Consider the following 20,844-nt stretch of genomic DNA (forward strand, 5'->3'; position numbering starts at 1 on the left):
AAAAAGTTAAAAATTGAGCTACCCTATGACCCAGCCATTGCACTACTGGGTATTCACCCCAAAGATACAGACATGGTGAAGAGAAGGACCATATGCACCCCAATGTTCATAGCAGCATTGTCCATGATAGCTAAATCATGGAAGGAGCCGAGATGCCCTTCAACAGATGACTGGATTAAGAAGTTGTGGTCCATATATACAATGGAATATTATTCAGCTATCAAAAAGAACGATTTCTCAACATTTGCAGCAACATGGACGGCACTGGAGGAGATAATGCTTAGTGAAATAAGTCAAGCAGAGAATGATTATTATCATATGGTTTCTCTCATCTATGGAACATAAGAACTAGGAAGATTTGTAGGGGAAGAAAGGGATAAAGAAAGGGGGGTAATCAGAAGTGGGAATGAAGCATGAGAGACTGTGTACTATGAGAAACAAACTGAGGGCTTCAGAGGGGAGGGGGTGAGGGAATGGGATAGACTGGTGATGGGTAGTAAGGAGGGTACGTATAGCATAGTGCACTGGGTGTTATACGCAAACTAATGAATCATCGAACTTTACAACAGAAACCAGGGATGTACTGTATGGTGACTAACATAATATAATAAAAAAACATTAAAAAAAAGAATCCTTAATTATATACCAGACAATTTGGAAGATATGTCATAGGATATTTGAATTATATCATCTTTTTAAGTATATTGGCTTTGTCTTACCAGAAAAATTATTGGTACAGTTTATTGATCCTCTTATATTTAGTTTTATTCATTAACAGAGGATTTATTGTTGTTGGTTTTTGTTTGTTTGCTTCTTTCTAGGGCAGGCACTTACTCTAGGGCATAGAGTAAATATGGCCTTTCTAGAGTCTCATCTGAATACCCAGAATCTTTTTCTATGGGCCAGAACTCCAACATCTTCCTAAATTGCTTAGCTTCTGTTGTTACTATTCAGTTTTTATTCCCACAGCAGTTTATCTGTGTCATGTCTCATGAAATCTCAACCTTTATCTGCATAGCCTAGCCCTCAATCAAGGAATTTTCATAAATTTGCATGCCCTTGTGCACAGCTCTCTTCTTCCCCAGTACCCTACCCAGGAAATCCCAGCTACTTCAGGAGCCTAGAACTCTGATCCTTTTTCCTCAGCTCAGCAAGACCATTGTTCTATTTGATTCTACTTCCTTGTCCTGCAACAAGAAAGTGCTTCCAGCAGAAAGTGTGGCTCATCTTGTGTATTTCCCTTCTCTCAAGGATCACAGTCCCATGCGTGTTACCCAATACCTGAACGTAATTGTCTTATTTACTTGTCAAGTTTTATAGTTTTCAGTGAGAGGGCAAGTTTGATACTAGTTACTCAGTAATGGTTAAAAGCAGAAGTCAACATGCTTTCTTTAAAAATTGCTGAAGTGCCACCCTATGTTGAGGAGCTGGGGACAAGCCACATCCTGTGAGATGGCAGAACAGAGAGAAGAAAGGAACGCATGCCTTTCAGTGGATTTGCCAACTTTGTATCTCTCATCTCCCAACTCCTTGTTACATGAAATTGTAAATGTCATATTGCTTAAGCCACTTTTGGTTGGATTTTCAGGTTTTTGCAGCAAATATCAGTTATTTGCAGTAACTGATGCAAATCATCATTTCACAGTGTTCTTTTCTCAAGGCCAAACAGCCCTAGGTCCTTTAAACAGTTGTCATATGATACTGTGTGACCTCCAGGGCTCTTAAATATCTTGTCTTAATGATGATAGTGCATGAGAATTGAGGAGTGTGATTAACTCGGATCCATGTCCTGAGATTGTGTGGCGTGTGTGTGTGTGTGTGTGTGTGTGTGTGTGTGTAGAGAGAGAGAGAGAAAGAGATTGAGAGAAAGAAATTAAGCTCATTCGTTATAACAAATTCATCCGGACAGTGGAATCATACAGTATTTTACTTGGAAGGACCAAACTGAGAGGTCATCTAGTTCTGGGTTCTCAGCCTGGAATTCACTGAGATAAAAGGATGAGGTTTGGGGGGAAATTGGTTGGAACACATTTGTATTTGAACTTTGCTAAGAAGGAGATCCATAGCTTTCATGGTTTTTGTTTTTGTTTTTGTTATTATGGTTCTATGACCCCATCACCAATAATTAGAAGCCACTGATCTAGACCAAACTTTTCATTTTCTAGATAAAAGAAGGTAATCCAAATAAACTGTGACTTTGGGAAAGATTTTGCCAGAATTGAGACTTTAATCAAGGATACCTGCCTCTTTCTAAGTTATATTCAGACAAATCTCATTTACTGGTACAATCTTTTCTTCCCCCTTGTATGAAGGGTGGTAGATGAATAAGGACTCTCAAGTCAGCCTGACTCTGATAGTATTTGCATGACCCTGCATAATGTATTTGTTTCTCTAAGCGTGGGCTTCTAGATCTATAAAGTGAAATTTATTTTTTTTATTATGTTCAGTTAGCCACTGTATAGTACATCATTAGTTTTTGATGTAGTGTTCAATGATTCATTAGTTGTGTATAACAAGATAAAATTTAAAATAACATCCTGGTATCCGTCAGGGTTCTTTGTTTCAAGTAATATAAACTAACTGTGGCTGCTGATTTAGGTAAGAGGGAATTTATTGCAAGAATCTAAGGGAGCTCAAGGATAAGGCTTCTGTGTTGTTCAACTCCAGGAATAGCACCTATATTATATTTTATGTTTCTGAACATATCAGGAAACTGGAGAACCAGTCTCAGAAATGGCAGAAGAAAATGGTCTAGGCAATAGCCAGAAACATAGCCAAAAGGATGCCACAAAGTTAGTTGGATAGGGACTTTGGCAATGGAGCTGCTGACACTGAATAATAGGGTTTATCCACCACTGCTACTAGCCTTGGACACTGGATGCCACAGCCTACTACACAGCTCCTGCAGACCCTGGAAATGGAATGTTGAAGTCACCTATGCCACCACTACCTGAGAAATAAATTACCTACTTGCCTCCTTTTTCTATTTCTATCTATCTTAAAGTCTGAGCAGGTACCTCTGTGTTTAGCTGAATGTAGGTCATGTGTCCATACCCTAGGTGCAAGTGAGTCTATGGCAACAAGTATCTGACCTTTTTCTGGCTTCTATACTGGGAAATTCCTTCAAAATTCATATTATAAAGGATTTCTCAAATATCATAAATGGGTTCAAAGACTGAACAAACCTCGCAAAATTAACATGGAACTACTATTCTAACTTAACAGGGTCAGTGTAAGGGTTAAATGATATTGGGTTAGATAATATTGAGAGAGTGCTTAAGAAATAATAAGCTTAAATAATGTTCATTTTCATCATCGTCATCATTATCCTCATCATCATTATTATTGTCAGTCACGTAAGCTACTCTTCACATTATACCAGTGTTGGTCAAGCCTGTAGCTGGAAAAGGTGAAGGACTTAAAATGATTTTATTTCAAAGAATGGGAAAAAACAAGAAAATTTAAGAAAATGAGGAGTAATCCCAGAAGGGATAAAGGTGGAGAGACTGATGGAGAAGGGTATAAGGAATATAAATGGGCACTAACTAAAAAATGATTGATTCCTGGAAAGGAATGGGTTATCCGGAAAGAAAAGCAGAGGCAGGACATGACCTGGAGACCTAGCAATAAGGAGACTCATATTATTCAGAGTTCTGGATCTTAGGGATGACCTTCCCTATCCAAGGCACTCATGCCGAAAGTACGCAATAGTTAAAGATAAGTGGAGAGGCTTAGAAATAAGTACTTTTTGTCTTTTTGGAATTAACCCTTATAGCTTGTATCAATTTGGTGGTAGTGATGGTGGTAGTGGTGCTCTGTGTGTGAGGGAGAGAAAGAGAAAGAGAGAGAGAGAGAGTTTATTTTGTTTTGCTTTAAACTTACAGGAAAGAATTGAGATTTGAATTTTGAGAAAATTTTGATCTTTTTCTTTTGGCAGCTGCCCTTCCAACACTTCATTCTTCTTCTCCCTCTGAAGCACATGCAGGTACACAAACCACCATTGGGATTGGCTGCAAAAACAGTGCCTCCCAGGGTATTCCCAATGGTCTCATTTGTACTTAGCTGACTTCTAATACTTGCTGGAGGATCCTAGTTAAAATGTCAAAAATAATAAAAATAACTCTAGAATAGCGATTCCCAAGCCTTGTAAATACAAGTATAAATATGAGAAACCCTCTTGCAGTCGGTCAGCGTTGTTTGTCTGTTCATCACCTCCTTTTTTGTTTGGACATTGGCCCCTCCTTCACTCTATGGACTCTGCTAGGGCTATAAATCAAGGGACTCCTCTCCTCCCCTTACGGAAGTGAGCATGTGATTCAGGCTGGCCAGTCAGATTGCCTTCTTCATTTTTACCCCTGTGGTTGAGTCCAGAGATAGAGCCATGAAGTAGGGCTGGGCAGTCTGAATTCAGTTTTGGAGTTTGATATGGAAGTTGGCATAAAGTCTCTCTTGAGTTCACAACAGTTTAGGACTGTGTAATCATGTAGCAAGGACCATGACCCTCTCATGACCCCATGGACAAGCCTGCCTGAGAATGAAGCCAAGCAACGGCAAACAGAGCTCCACGTGTCTCTGAGCCGCCTGAGCCAGGACTTTTTCTTTTGGCTTTAGCTACTTTGAGTTAGGTTTTTATCACCAGCATTGATAGAGTTCTCTATCAGACCCTCCTACCTCCACAAAAAAGTTTCAGACTCTGATGTGATAGGAGTTGAACTTTTGGTATGGCTTGAGAAAAACGTATAATGATAAAAATGACTATAATCTCAGTAAACCTTTTCAAATAATTTTGAATGTGTTAATCATAATAGCATCTACAGACATTATTAAAAAAATAATAGTCTATGTGTGACACATGTTACTCATTCAGGTTCTAGAAAATGCTTACACAACAAGTGGATTACTGGACCCCTAGCAATAATGTCATTGCATCTCCCCCCCCACCATTCCAAGGTTAAGAATCACTGTTTTTAAGTTCTTAGACTTCCAATACAATACTAAGGAAAAGTCACTTCTAAGTTTCGCCATATTTTAAAGAGCCATAAAAAAACCCTGGTCCTCTTTTGTAAAAAGATACCAGCCAAGAGCTTTTTGATAAACTTTTGTACCCAAAGAAGCAGAATTTGGTCTGAAAGCTCCAAACATACAAAGCCACCATCTATGAAGACACAGGATCCACCTGTGACCCAAGAGAGTTCAGGAACTTGCCTGGGAACCACATGGGGTTCACCAGCCATCTGAGGAAGCCATCAACATTCACAGAGAATCAGACGCTCCGAAGGCAGTGCAATGACGTACAGGCCACACTCCCCGGACAGAAACTGCTCTTGACGTTTGAATGTGGTGGCAGGAGCCATTAGTGATATATTTGACATTCTATCAGAAAATTCCAACAGAGCTCCCTTTTCTATTAAAAGCTGCCACAAGAAAATGGTAGAAACCCCAACAATAAAAGCAACCATTTACCAGGAAGGCCAACGCAGTCCTTCAAAAAGCTGACTGGATGGTATGAAACTCACTAGCTGTTCAATTTCCTTTTTGACCTGTTTTTAAAGTTACAACAATTTTCAAAGCTATTTATATAGCTGAAGATCTCTATAAAAATTTCTACACATTTTCAATTTAACAAAGAACAGACTTCTAGACCATGTTGGGGTCAAGAGGGACTGGGAGTGAGGTGAGGGAAGCCCATTATACCCTACTTCAATTTAGCTATGAGAAAAGGGAGTTCCACTATGCTGGAAAAACATCGATCCTTCAAGCAAAAATGTTAGCAGAAAAGTGAGGGGCAATAAATGCAGGTCTGAGCCCTGTAGCAACTTGATCAAATGCTACCTAGGCCTTTGGCATCCGAGTGGCCCAGCAGAGCTAAGATGATTGGAAATGGTTCCTTGCAGCCACTTGTACCTTAACTGAAGTCCGGACTATGCGTCTCTTCTACCTTCCAGCAGCGCAGCGTGGCAATCTCTGACTTGAAGCACGGTTCCTGTTGTGGGATCAAATGTTCGGATTTTAAAAACTAAAGTTTGATGTGGATGAACAACTGCCTATAAAACGCATTAAGCTCTTTCCCTGTAATGTATTTAATTTCACACTGACTCCCGGTATCCCCCTGAATGGATTACGGCAGGGGGCCGCCATTGTCCCACTAAACCACACGGGTTAAATAATACCTTGGTGTCTAGAACTGCTCCAGGACCATTTCATACAGGCTAATACATGAAACGAATACCCAGCTTTTCTGCAAGTGATTTAGTTCGGTTAAAAATAAGGACATGTTGAATTGGTTTACAGTGCGAGCTCATTTACGGCACTATTTGGATTGTACTTTTGCCTACAGTAACATTTGCACCTGCATTTTGCCATTTGCAGCAGTGGGGCATAATCACACACTTACTGCTCCAAGGCATTTGGTGCTCTGAGTCTATTTACTTAACAGCCCGAGGAATAATACTCCACTCCAGGGTCAGCCACTTAAATTTGGCTTCGTGTTTAGATAATGATACTGTGTTCTTGTCCAAGCAAGGGGAAATGCTATAGATAAGCTCCAACATCGCCTGCCCTGCTCCAAGCTGACTTGATTCTTTTTCAAGAGCACTTTCAACCTTCAAGCACGTTCCAAAGTTATCCCCTCACGTAGGCAGGATAATCACCTCGTTTCATGAAGCGCTTCTCAGGCCATAGACACTAGAATCATTTGAGCCTGAGCCAGATGGGGCCGGGAGGAGGTTTTACAATGAAGCAGTTTCTCTCTGGCCCTTTGGTTGCACCTGTAACATAAACAGCCACGGAGAGGGAAGCACTTTGAAAGCCACTTAGCTGGGCCTCTGTTACCATGGGTTTTGCTTCTGTGTCCGCGTTGGTTTGGGACTTGCTCTCGCGTTGGGAAGCAGAGAGGCATTCTGGCACATGCTAGAAGCCCTGGGCAAGCTCACCTTGCCACTAATTATGCAATTGTAGATGCTTATTTTTAAAAGAGGTTTCAAGTGCAAGGGACTGAAGAGCGTTCTTTTATTTCCTCCGTATTGTTGTTGTAATAAAAAAAAAAGGCAAGTATTAAAGCTTTGCTCATCTTTTTTTTTTTTTTTTTTCCCTTCTTCCCTTGGCTTTTGAGTCTGAAAAGAATGCTGGAAGTCATCAGAGGCCTGGTTGGAATAGAGAGTGTTAATTCTTCCATATCTAAGCCTCTTTGTCGAAATTCCCTTTGTCTCCTGCCCCAAGTCATTAAACACTAATCCCATCACTCTCCCTAATCCGATGCACTGGAGCTGGAGTTGTTTCCGAAACTGTCTTTGTGGCTCTCCTAATAGACAGCTCCTCTGGACTGCAGTTGGTTCAGGCGCATTTAGAGCGTCCCATTTCAGCTCCTTAATGAAGTGCCCTTAATGAATCTTTTCCTCCTTCGTGCAGTGAGCACGGGCTTCAATTGGTTTAGTGTTAAGTAGGGGAAGATGCCGAGTCATCTCAGGGGCCTTTGCAAAATATGACTGTCAAAGGCAAAAACCTAGGAAACAAGCCATTGAAGGCAACAGCCACTGAAGTGCTCATTTAATTACTAAGGATTTACAAAAGAAAATCTGCTCTTTGTAGCTAACAAAGGACAAGGAACTAAGAAGAGATAGTAAAGGGTTTTTCCAACAAATGATAAAAGAGGAAACATGGTTGAGTAAAGCCATCAGGGTATAGAGAGGAGCTCTTTCACATTTGCTACACAGGCTTACCTTTCTAAATATTAGGTATGCCCAGAGATATTGAAACAGGCTTTTCTGTCCTGCCGAGGGATGGAAGCCAGAGAGCGAGCCTGATAAATTCTTCACGGACAAAAAGCCACTACAATGACAATCCACTCCACTAAATTTAAGACAAAATACCGTTCACCACGCATGGGTAATCTCGGGGGACTTGAAAAACAACCTTGGACGACAATGGTTCTGAGCAGTTTTGCTTGCCCTTTTTTTTTTCTATTTGAGGAAATTGTTTACAGTCTCGAAGTTAGCCTAGATCTACCATCCCTCCAATGCAGCAGATTTAAATGAAAACTCTGAATGGCACCTGATCACTTTATGTCTTCAGAATATGTTGACCCAGTTCATGGATGGCTCAGAACACTTTCTACTTCAGTGAGGATATTTATTACCGATAAAACCTGTATTACATATCAATATAAAATAGTCTATTTATTATATGACGAAATTATCTGTTAGATAAAGTTGTTCAAATAGGTGGTTTTGGTCTTGCAAATATATACATTTAAAATTCTTGACCGTGTACTCTTTCTTTAGGTTAAAGAATAAGAAGAAAAATAAATTAATGGGAAAAAAAATGCCATCGTAATGGCCATGATTTATTCGGTACGAAAGGCATAGGAAACAATGGACAACTTTAGTGTAAACGTGTCTGAATTCTTTGGTCCCAGCGTCTGCCTGCCAGCAAAGTCATAGCATCGACTGACCCATAAAATGCTTACGGGTAGTGAGCACTCAGGAAATACTTCTCCACAGATTAAGGAGCTAACTGATCACTTGGTTAAATCAGAGTAGGCTGAGAAAAACTTGAAGTTTTTTTAGCAAATGTATAACTGTCACTTATAACCCATCATGAAATCATTTAATAGATTGGACAAAATTAAGATCACACTGCACAAAAGGCTTAGTTTTCTGATTTGGCAACCCAAGCTAGCCTTGTAAAGATGCTGTCAGATGCTGACAGCAGAGGACTAGGCTTCTGAACTCCCAAGGCTCCCTCTTTACGCCAGGCCTCCGAGCCCTCTTCATCGTACATGGCAGGTGACATCTTGGCTTTATCTTCATTGAGCATTTCCATACAATTGTGTGTCCTCATTTTCTTACCAGACCTAATGGTTTTCTTTACTGTTACAAAAATAAAAACAAAACAAACAAAAACAAACTTTCAACTCCCTAATGAAAACAAATCAGATACATTTACTAACTGGATAAATCAGAACAAAGTGACTCATCTTAGAATGAAACCACAACATTCTCCTCACAGATAAAAACAACTGCTTTTAACATTTGGGCTGCGTTTCAAGTTCCAGCGCATGTCTACTGTTGGCAATAAAAGTTACACTTGGACATTGTTAAAATGTGCTCATGTGCTCGGTGCTTCTACTTTCCTCTTAACTGACTTGCCAAATCTTTTTCTTTGGGGAATCAAACAGCTCTTACACGCATTGAGGAAAAATTTCCTGTGCTGCATGTTTAAAAAAGAAAGAAAGAAAGAAAGAAAAGCCTAAATAGCATCAGTTGAGTTTATGGGAGACGCTGAGGCAACATGAGGCTAGCAACATGACCAGCTGAGTGCCAGCTGTCCTCGGGAGCTCCAGCCCTTGAAAGTCAGTATTCCCTGAAGCTGGGCTGCCCATGGTGCATTAGATCATGATGGCTACATCCTAGCAGAACTCTTAATTTAATCCTTCTCTTCCTTTCCAGACCCTAACTTTTTTTTCATTCTCATTTTGCATGAGCAAGCTGCATGAATCTAGTTTCAAATGAAAACAATGTTTAAAAAAATAGAGTCAGGGTGGTGTATTGGGAAGAGCTCCAGAAGGCTTTACGCTGAGGATTTTTTTACATCCCTCTGAACTTCATTCCTTCAGCTACAAATTTGTGGGGGAGGGGGTTATGGATTAGGTTACAGCTCTTTTTTTCTAAGGAGGGCATATGCTGGTAAAACATTTTGGTACTTAAAATTTTCTTTTTAAGATAGGATGCCTCATTGAGCTTTTGAGTTAATAAGCGTTGGAAGCAGTATGTTTTTTCTTTTGTTAGTTGTGGCAGCATCCATTGACCTGTACCAGGAATCCATAGTTCATATTTACTAGGGACACGTCTAATTCAATTGGGAAAAGGAAAGATGGAAGAGGAATCTTATCATATATCAAAATATAAGTAGCTCACAGCTTGATGTTTACTCCTCCAGAAAGTAAAACAACAAAACATGAATCACTGTCTTCTACCATTTCGTGGGTACCCAGAGGCCAGGTGCCATGTATCCCTAACATATGATAAAATGCCTGACACATTTTTCTGGAATGAATGAATGAGTCTATCAGGTTGCGGATAACCTGTGACATTATCTAAAGAGAAGTTCGTTGGACACCAGGAAGAGCCAGAATATATTGTTTTCACACTTCCTACAGGTTTTCCCATATGGATTGTGAGGAAATAGAACGCTCTACTGTAAACGCAGGCAGGTCACAGAAGGGGAAGTTCAATGCCCAAGATGTTGCTCAAGAGTTACCCACACTTGCTGTTGATCAGAGATATAGGAATTCAAGCAGATGAAATTTTATTCTGCATTTATCAGAACGGAAAAAAGTTGGAAGGGAGGATAATGCCAATTGGTTAGGATGATGTACAGCTATGAGAGGCTTTATGCACAGAGAATGTAAATTGGTGACTCATTCTGGAAAGCAGTCTGGCAGTCCTATGTCCCATAACCCAGCGATCCCAGGTATCTCCCAGAGAAATTCTCACAGAGCGGTAACAGGGCACATACCATTCATTGCTGTAATATGTGTGGTAGTGGTGAGTTGAAGGCAGTCTAGAAGTCCATCTCTAGGAGAAGATGAGTGGCATTATACGCAACAGGTAGAACTAGAGATACATATGTAATATAGATGGGTTATGAAAATTTTGTTGAGCAAAATGGTAAGAAATGAAATGAGATCTATAGCACTATTTAAACACAACAAACCAATTCTATAGGAATACATACAAATCCAAGTGACTATATCAAACACCTTAGAATGTATATGTACTGGAGAGAAAGAAATAGGAGTATCAGGAATGAAGGAAAAATATAGTTATAACAAATGAGGGATCTTCCAGAGACCAATGATGGTCATGTGCAAGGAACTGATGAGAATGATTAATTTACCATTCTGCCCCTGAAGTGCAAAAAAAAAAAAAAAGGAATAATTTTTTTAATGAAAGATAAACTAGACTGTTATTTTATTCCTCGCCAAGAACGTAGCACCCCCTCAGAGCAAATGTTAGACTTATACAACAGTGATTCAAGTGAACATCACTGCAAGGGCATCAGATTTCCTTGACAAATTGGAAAGAGTCCAACAGAAGTATCAATGGTCTTCAAAATACATAAAGCAAGATTCCTTTTATTGGTCAAGATAACATTAGCTGCTATAACAAACCTCAGAATTTCAAGGGCTCAACACAGCATGATTTTATTCTTTGCTCATGTAACAGTGCAATGCTCGGTGCTGTGATTTTGTTCAGACACCTCAGCTGAAACATGTGCCATCCTCAAGACATGGTTTCTGTGGTCTCCCTGAGCTGGTCCCTATGCCATGGTTTGGAAAGGAGGAGGAGAGATGGAGGTGTGTGTAGAGGAGATTTCCACCGACCACATCAACTTGCATTCCACTGGCTGTAATTCAATCAAATGGCCACACCAAACTGCAGGGAAGCCTAGAAAATGTAGCTGTGTGCCCAGGAAAATGAGAAAAACACATATTTTAATCAGCCAAAAGCGGTCACTAGCATGACCCTGTTGCAACGGCATTCTCGGACATTGGTGAGAGACCAGGCCACCTATACATACATTTGAGCCAATGAGCATCACTTAGTTGGTTCTTAAAATCCAAGAGACATAAAGGGGGAAACAGAAGTGAAGAGGAGAATGCTGTAACAATGCTGAAACAGTGGTCTTTCAACAGTGAAATGGAGACTTTCTATATCTAAGGAAAAGTCTTGTTTTCAAAAGAAAAAAAGCCAACTCTTTTATAAACCAAAAGAATTCAAAATTAAATCAATCTGGCATCTTTTTCTTTTTTTTAATCAGTAATGTGACAAGGTAAGTGCTACAGCTTTCTGGAAGGCAATCTGATGACTCATAAACACAATCTCAGAAAGGTTCATAGCAATTCCATGTCCAGGACACATAAGCAAGGGAGCTTGGTGCCTCAGAACATAAATTTTGGGGACTACTAGACACAGGTTTAAGTCTATGTACTTATCTTGCAGCCTAAAATTGTTACCTATAAAATGAGGGTGATAAAAATGAACACCTCATCAGTTAGGAGATTAAACAAGATTATGCGTGAAAAGCCCTCATTGACTACAGTGCCTGGCATGGAAAAAAGGCCCTGTAATGTGCCACAGGAAATAATCGTGGGTGTGTGCAGCCTGGACTCCGAGAATGCTCATCAAAATTCGCTATTATCGTTACTTATGCATCGGGGGAAACCTCACAATTAGGTAAATAATAACAAATCAATATGCATCTCTGAAAAGGTACAGAAAATAATTCAATAATGAGAGAATTATTTACTGTATGTTAAATTAAAAATACAATTATGAAATGGAGTGCAATGCATGATTCACATCTTCAGATAAATGTTTGTGAATTTATACATAGAACACTGACTAGTATATACCCCAAAATGTTGACAATAGTTTTCTCTGAAGGGGCTGTCGGCAGGTTACAGTTACTTTGTTTTTCTTTTGTGGGCCGATACTTTCTAGATTCTTGTCAGTAAACATGTATTACTTCAGAAAAATGGAACTTGTGGATTCCAGGACATGCATAATGTGTTAGTATGATTTTTCTTCACTTTTTATAAATAGTCTTCAAATAGTAAAAAAAAAAAAAAAAAAGTAGAGGAAATGGTACAAGGACCACCCTTTTCCCATCATCTAGATTTAATGATTGCTTACATTTTGCATTTTGATTCATTTTTTTCTTGAAGTATTTCAAAATAGACTACAATCATGAAATGTCATACCTCTTAAGCTTCTACATGAACCTCTAAAAATATTCTCTTAAGCAAAGCTAACGGTGTTTTATGTTTTAGAAAATGACTTTGTAAATATGGTTAGATGCTTCTATTCTTTCGGAAGCATAATTTTTTAAATAAAGAAAATTAATTCTGTGACTCTATATTTGAAGATGCTATGGGGCACAGAGCCCAGAAATCTGGCTGTTACACGAAGCTATGCATAGACTTGCTGGATCTCCAGGAAATCACTGGAGTTCCTCTTCTCATTTGTAAAATAAAGGTGTTCCACTAAAGGATACTTTTTCAGTTTTAAAAATCATATTTTCTCTGGGGGCAAAGAAAGAAACAAGTGAATTTCCACAATTAAAGAAATTTGTGGGGTGGGAGCAACACCAAGCAGCTAGTATTAGTCATTGGAGTGAGGAAAAATTGAGCTGTGGACATTTAAGATGAGATATTAAGAGATTTTTTTAAAGCATTCAATAAATAAACACACCTGTGACCTTCTGTTTAAGTAAACTTGAAAAACCCTCTGTCTCCCAGGCATGAGTTTCTGTATTTTAATTTTTCCGAGTCCTTGCATAGCCACTTGACTGTTTGATTCCTGTAATTGTTTTTTCCTGGAGCAGGGCAGTCTGGGTAGACCTTTTGCAGGGAACACACCCGAGGAGCCCTCTGACTTTCAGTGCGATCAAAAGAAGGGGTGGGCTGGGGCCCCTCTCTCTGCATTTGCATTACAAAACCCAGCATTCTTTTGCACATCTCTTCTCAGTAAGAGACCCTTGGAAAATGTCCGATGCAAATCCAGCTTGCGTTCCACTGGCTGGGGGCCTGCGCACACTGTCTGGTAGGACTAGTCTCAAGTCCTCAGTTCCCTACTCCCAAAAGAGAACTAACCCTCTCCCTGCAGGGAGCATGGCAAGAATTCACTGTTTTAGGATTGCTTCACGTGTTTGATTCATTGTGTGACAAAGGGCAGTTGCCGATGCTTAGATGTCTCACCTCTGCCTCCAGGCACAGCTACTATCGTCTCCTGAGGGAATCTGCTTCCAGTCTCTCTACTTAAGGAAGAACACCAATGAGAAGTCTGGAAAGCTGGGTTCTCATTTCTTCTTTGCCCTGAACTGCTGTGTGAACAAACCCCTGAGCTTCCCAGGAGCTCAGTGTCCTCATTTGTAAAATGGAGCCCTGGAACAAATTATTTTGAAGATGCCTTTAAGGATACACAATTTAATGCTTCTAAGTGCAATTTTTTTCCTTTTCTAAGAAATGTAATATTCCACATGGTTTTTAAAAGTCATTTAGGGGCGCCTGGGTGGCTCAGTCAGTTAAGTGTCTGCCTTTGGCTCAGGTCCTGGTCCCAGAGTCGTTGTCAGGCTCCCTGCTCAGTGGGGAGCCTGCCTCTCCCTCTGCCCCTCCCCCCAGCTCATGCTCTCTCTGGATATCTCTCTTTCAAATAAATAAATAAAATCTTTTTTAAAAAAAGTAGTTTAATAAGAATATACAGGGAATACCTATTCAGTATATTTCATGCCCCAAGGCAGCTTCTTCACAAGTTCTTTGTATTTACAGATACAGTCTATCAAATTAACTATACGCATATCCCAAGACCTCCAGCTTGACTTCAACAATTTATCCTACGGATACACTTGAGTAAAGATACATGTAAGGTTACCTGTTATGGTATGGTTAGTACAAGCAAAGTGGAATAACCTGAATGTTTATTAAGTATATTGGGATGTATTCATCCTAACATCATTAAAAAGAATGAGGTAGATTTTGGGGTGCCTGGGTGGCTCAGTCAGTTAAGCATCTGACTCTTGATTTTTGGCTCAGGGTTGTGAGACCGAGCCCCACGTTGGGCTCTGCACTGAGCCAGAAGTCTGCTTGAGATTCTCTCTCTCCCTCTCCCTCTGCCTCTTCCGCCAAGCACCCCCCCACCCCCGTGTTCACTGTCTCTCTCTCTCTCAAACAAATAAATCTTAAAAAAAAAAAGAAAGAAAGAAAAGAATGAGGTAGATTTATATGTACCTGAATCAGTTAAGAGTCTTTATTTTGCAAATAACAGAAAATCCGCTGCAAACTGATTTAAATAATAAAGGAGGTTTATTGGGTCGCATAAATGGGAAATCCTCAAGGACTCAGTTTCTTCTCATCTTTCTGCCTTGCTGTCAAAGATAACAGCTTCATCCCAAGCCTGGTTCTCTCATGGTAGTGGGAGACTTATCAATCATAATTAGTGTTTCTTGTTCCATTCCAAGGGATAAGGGAATGATTCTGCCCCAGAATTCCAAGCAAGAGTCTTGAAGTTCATCTTGATAGTTCGGGCTTAAATCATATGCCACGAGAATGGAAAATATTGATTCGTTTTGGCTAGTCAGCCCCAGGTGGCATGCTTCCCAGAAGCTTTGTAGGGGAGTACAGATAAGTAAGTGAAAACCTGAGTACTTCGGGAAAGGAGGAGAGAGTAGATCCTGGGTAGACAACCATCAAATGTCCACTGCGGTATAGAGGATGGAATCACTTCTAAGAAACTTCATTAAATGCAAAAGACAAGGTACAGAGGCATGAGTACAATTTGTGACCACTTGTGTAGAAAAGCATGGTGACACATGCAGAGACTATTCCTAACAATGATTTTAATCTCACACACATTTATCCATATACAGATACATGAAAGTACCCACGGGGGAACAAATAAGAAGAAGAAACTAAAGTTCTGAGAGTCTCTCATATGTTGAATATTTTCAGTCTCCTGGAACAGAGGGTCCTAGAAGAGCATTAGCAATGCATCAACAGTCCCTCTGCTGGGTTCATCTTCCCACTCTGAATGATACTGTTCTTCAGGGTTCTCAGGAAATGAAGAGTATTCAGCAGAAGAAAACAAACTCACTCATCATGCAAATGACAAGGCAATAAATTATATATATGTGTTTGCACAAATCAATTTAAACATCACTTATCCTGAAAGAGTTTTTAAACAATGCCCAAGAGCTAATCACTAGGAACTCCACAAGGTGACATAAATCCATGGATATTTTTCATACTGAGTCTCAGAAATACCTAGGGCTGCTCAATCAGTCACTCACTCAAAACTGCAAGGAATTCTGACAGTTTCTGATAGTTTCCTGAATGCTTGTACTCAGTGGGTATTATATATTCATGGAGTTAGATCATCGGTATAAATTGAGTTTTCGTAAACTGAAGAAAAATTGGAAAAGCATCTGTGCTGTAGGGGTGCCTCCCTCCCAGGAAAGGATGCGAGAACTTTACAGAGTCAGCCTAGAGCGCAGCTGAGCAAGAAGCCAGCAATGACTTCAATAACCACTGCAAACTGCCAGCACGACTTTTGCAAAATATAAAACGTGTGTGTGTGTGTGTGTGTGTGTGTGTGTGTGTGTGTGTGTGTCTGTAAAGTGCTAGATGCAAGAACTGATTTTTACAATAGATTTAGAGGGTTTCAATTGTTTTTATAGGTGGAAAGTGTATCAGGAAGGTGAACTGGAGTTTAAAAAGCAGAGCAGTCAAAGCAAAGTGTTCTTTTGACATATGATTGAGATGGCTTTGCTGAAATAACTACATATTCACTGAGTCACTCAACACACTTGTAATTCAGTTCCTGCTCTGGGCAAGGCACTGGCCTGAGAGCTCTGGTGAAACAGACATACTGACCACGTGGACAGCAGTAGAAAAAATAGATTTGGAAAGTAGGTAATTATGAAACGGGCAAGACAAGAGGGAAAACTTATCAACATTGATGAGTGCCAAGCGCTTACAGGAAGGAAATTATTACAGACAGGTAAATGTCACTCATTCGATATTAACTCATCAGGAAATAAATGTGGGTGGGATAAAATGGCATACTAATTAAACATGTAGATTCTGGGGTCAGAAAGCCTGGATGCAGTGTCTGGTACACCACTGACCAGCTGCAGTGGCTGCTAAGGTTGCCTAACTGCTCCTCGGTCTGTAGGAGATAATGGAAGTGGAGTTCTTAGCATGATTCCTAACATTTAATCAGTGCTCTTGACAAGTTAGCTATTGTTATTATTGTTATGATGATGATGATGATTACTATTAGGTTGAACCACTGTTTAGCACCATCTGTTTCTCTGCTTTATTGTATTATGCATAGAACAGGACAGACTATTAACATGTTCACAGATTTTTCTTAAGGGGTAGGGGAAGAGGGAGGATTACCGAGAAATACCTATTTATAGTGAAGTGTGTTTACATATATTTATTGGTTAGCAGCCCAGCAATTTTACCTCTTTGATACTGCCCTAGCCTCTCAATGTTGACTCTGTGGCATTTTAATGAGCTATTTATTTGGCAAAACAGTTACTTCTAATGTAACAACTCATTTGGCTTATTCCTACTTCAATTTTGCTCCTAACACATTAGGTGATGTTTCTCTGGTCTTCATGTGCAACTCTAACACCATCTTTACAGCTTTAAAATTAAAGCACAACAAAGTTATTTTGGTGGGCTTCTGTGGTAGGAGTAGTGGGATGGGAGAGAAAGAAACATTTTGGAAACAATTGTAAATTAGCTATAAATCTAAGTGTTTATTCTCTAGAAGGCTGATTTTAAAAATCTCCTCTTGCATTACCTTATTTAATGAAACTCATAATAAAAACGACCTAGAATCTCCCTAAACAACTCTTTGTAATGGGATACAATTCTGTTTGAAAGCTAAAGGACACAAGACCATTTTGATGAGATGTTGTCGTTTATAAAACAATGATCTCCAAGAAGGATGATACAAAAGCTCCAAAGTAAGTCATCAGTCCTAGCGACCAGAGGGCTTAGGAGGAGAACCAAGACGAAATATGAAACAGAGGAAATAAAGTGATTTATGACTCATTCCCGCTGCCTTGTGAATGACTGATGCTAACCCTTGTGGAAAAGGGCCTGGATTAGAAAGATGACTTTCCTCTGTCTGCCCGAGACTGCACATTAAAACAATGTGAGGCAACTCATGACCATTTTTAACGTTGATTAAACCCCCAGTGTGACATGCACACGCAGGAATGTACAGCTTTCAGTGCCATCGAATGTAACATTTAAGAAAATAGTGGAAAATACTATACAGAAAGGAGGCACCAGCACTGAATGGGGCTGAGAAAGGAGCCCTGCCACACACACATACAAAACAAAGTACTGGCACTGGATTTATTCTTTCATATTCTTATTTTTTTCTGCTATGTTTGCTACTTGGCTTCCCTGGTGTATCTCCCAACACACACCACACACACACACACACACACACACACACACGAGAGAAACCGCTAGATCATCTGGATCCATTTAGGGACTGAATTTCCTAAGTGCCAGTGAGATAAACAGACCCTATAATATAGTTGTCACCTGAACAAACCAATGTTTGATCAATGGTCCATTTGCTTGGTGGAGTGTGAACCTTGCTTGAGAGCTGAAATGACAAATATTAGTAAATTATTATCATCGGCTATCATCAGACAGTTGGTTCATTGTCCTGCATGGAGTGAATTACGAATTAGGAATCTATGTGTAGCTATAAATGGCACCACAGCATGACCAGATCATTGAACAATTGATCCAGCTGCCCCATGCTTTCCAAATAGATCAACTCCTTCTTCCAGAACCCTTGAACCCCATAGTGGCATCTCTTTCAGAAGCTCTTAACACTGAGGCCAGTACCAGTAATCTTCAATCATTTTTAATGATTAAATCAGTTAAAAAAACAAGCATGCACTATCCATATATTATACTTGTTAATTTGTAAATTAAGAATCACACACTATAAAACATTAAGTAGAAATTAGAAAAGGATGGACTAAGATGACATAAATATTTAAAGGAATTTTTGTCTTATTTATTAACAGTACAAAAACCTTTTTCACTTTCACCTAAAATATTAATATGTATGTTTGTTATTGAAAATTTCTTTTTATCATCCAAAACCTTGATTTTGTTTTAAAATACTTGACTTTATTGTCTGTCAAAACTAAAACAGTTACTTCACAAAGATGCGTAAATCTGAATGGAACAAGCACATCATTGGTTGGTGTTAAAACCTGCTCATGGGGCGCCTGGGTGGCTCAGTCATTAGGCGTCTGCCTTCGGCTCAGGGCGTGATCCCAGCATTACGGGATCGAGCCCCACATCAGGCTCCTTCACTGGAAGACTGTTTCTTCCTCTCCCACTCCCCCTGCTTGTGTTCCCTCTCTCGCTGGCTGTCTCTATCTCTATCAAATAAATAAATAAAAATCTTTAAAAAGTAAAATAAAAATAAATAAAATAAAATAAAATAAAATAAAATAAAATAAAATAAAATAAAACCTGCTTAGCTTTCAGTCACACCTTCCAGTAATCAAAGAATTTCTCTTGAAATTGGGCAAGGGAATTTTCATCTTCTCTGTTAGATCAGAAGGTGTGGCACATTAATATTAACACACGAGTTCAAAGGTTGCTGAAACTTAATTTGAGGATTTTAAAACAGATTAGAAGATTTTCATTTCTAAAGTTTTTAAACTATATGGATGCAAGGAATTTTGCAGGAGACATGCATGATTTTTTCAGGACTACAAATCACGTAAAGTTGGAAATACATCTAAGCATCTGTTTTTAAACCGTTTTCTTCGGTATAGTAAGTTTCTTTCAAAATGCTTTTTCTTCTCCCGTAGTGTTAAAAGCAGCATTAGCTTAAAGGAAGTTTCCGAGGGGATATAAATACCTATTTTAGGTAGTCTTCCTGATCATTTTGGTTTTTTGTTTTTGTTTGCTAAGTTCCAATCAGATCTGACTTAGATCATCTTTGCTTTTACCGTGTAGGAAAACTACTGGAGAGCTTGTCTGAGGAGCTGGAGAGGTGGGTTCTGCTCTGTGCTGATCGCTCATCTGTGCCATGTGATTTGTACAGTATTCTCTTCAGTTTATGATTTTCTTGCTGTAATCTTTTTTAAGCTACTTGTCTACTCAGTGAGAGTTAATTTAAACGGATATTATCGGCTATAATTGCCACTTAGGATGGCACAGGTATAAACTACAATATGTCACTATGTGCTTAGTGAACAAGTTAGGATATTGTGTATGACCCAGAGGTTTGGGGAATTTCCATTCTTAGAACATTCAGTTACCACATGAAACTGTGGGAATGAATGAATGAGGCCACGTGTGTCAGTCCATCTATTAAATGTTATCAAAGTATATTTCTTACTTTTATTAAAAATACTGATAGAGTCTTGTATTTCCTTCCTACACCTACCTCATTGGACCATTGGACCATTTCACGCAGCCTGCTTTGGGAAATACTGGTCCACACAATTCCTTTGCCTTCAGGGCTTTTGCACATGCTGTTCTCTGCTAGACCACTCTGCTCTCCCCACCCTCTTCAACAGACAACTCTTACTTCTCCTTCAAGTTTTATCTGCAATATTACTTCCTCATGGAGACATTCCCAGATCTTCACTGTCCTCTCACCTGAAGCTATGTCTCTGTTATAAGCTTTCATAGAATCCTATTGCCTTCCCTCAAGGGCCTTTCATAGCACATAGTTATGGATTTACCTATGTGATTTTTTTTGTACCTATGTGATTAAGAATGGCCTCTCTGCTGTCTAGGGACTGTAAACTCCATGAAGTTGGGGTCACATCAATTTTCTTTTTTTTTTTAAAGATTTTATTTTTTCATTTATTTGACAGAGAGAGAGAGAGAGCAAAAGCAGGGGGAGCAGCAGGCAGAGAGAGAGGGAGAAGCAGGGAGCCCAATGTCGGAAGCCCAATGCAGGGCTCAATCCCAGGACCTGGGATCATGACCTGAGCCGATGGCAGATGCTTAACCAACTGAGTCACCCAGGCGCCCCTCACATCAATTTTCTATTGAATTCCCAGATCCTAGCATAGTGCTTCAAAATACTCAGCATCCAATGAACATTTGTAGAATAAATGAATGAAGAATTGACAGACTATGAATATGGGACTTACTCATATACAGGACATCGTAGATTACCTAGTTTTAGCCCCCTTTATTTTATTAATAGGAAACTATAACCTAAGAGGATTATATATTAGTGAGAATGTGGAAAAAGTGAACACTTGTACACT

Source organism: Ailuropoda melanoleuca, chromosome 4, assembly GCF_002007445.2.
Source record: "Ailuropoda melanoleuca isolate Jingjing chromosome 4, ASM200744v2, whole genome shotgun sequence".
Lineage (NCBI taxonomy): Eukaryota > Metazoa > Chordata > Mammalia > Carnivora > Ursidae > Ailuropoda > Ailuropoda melanoleuca.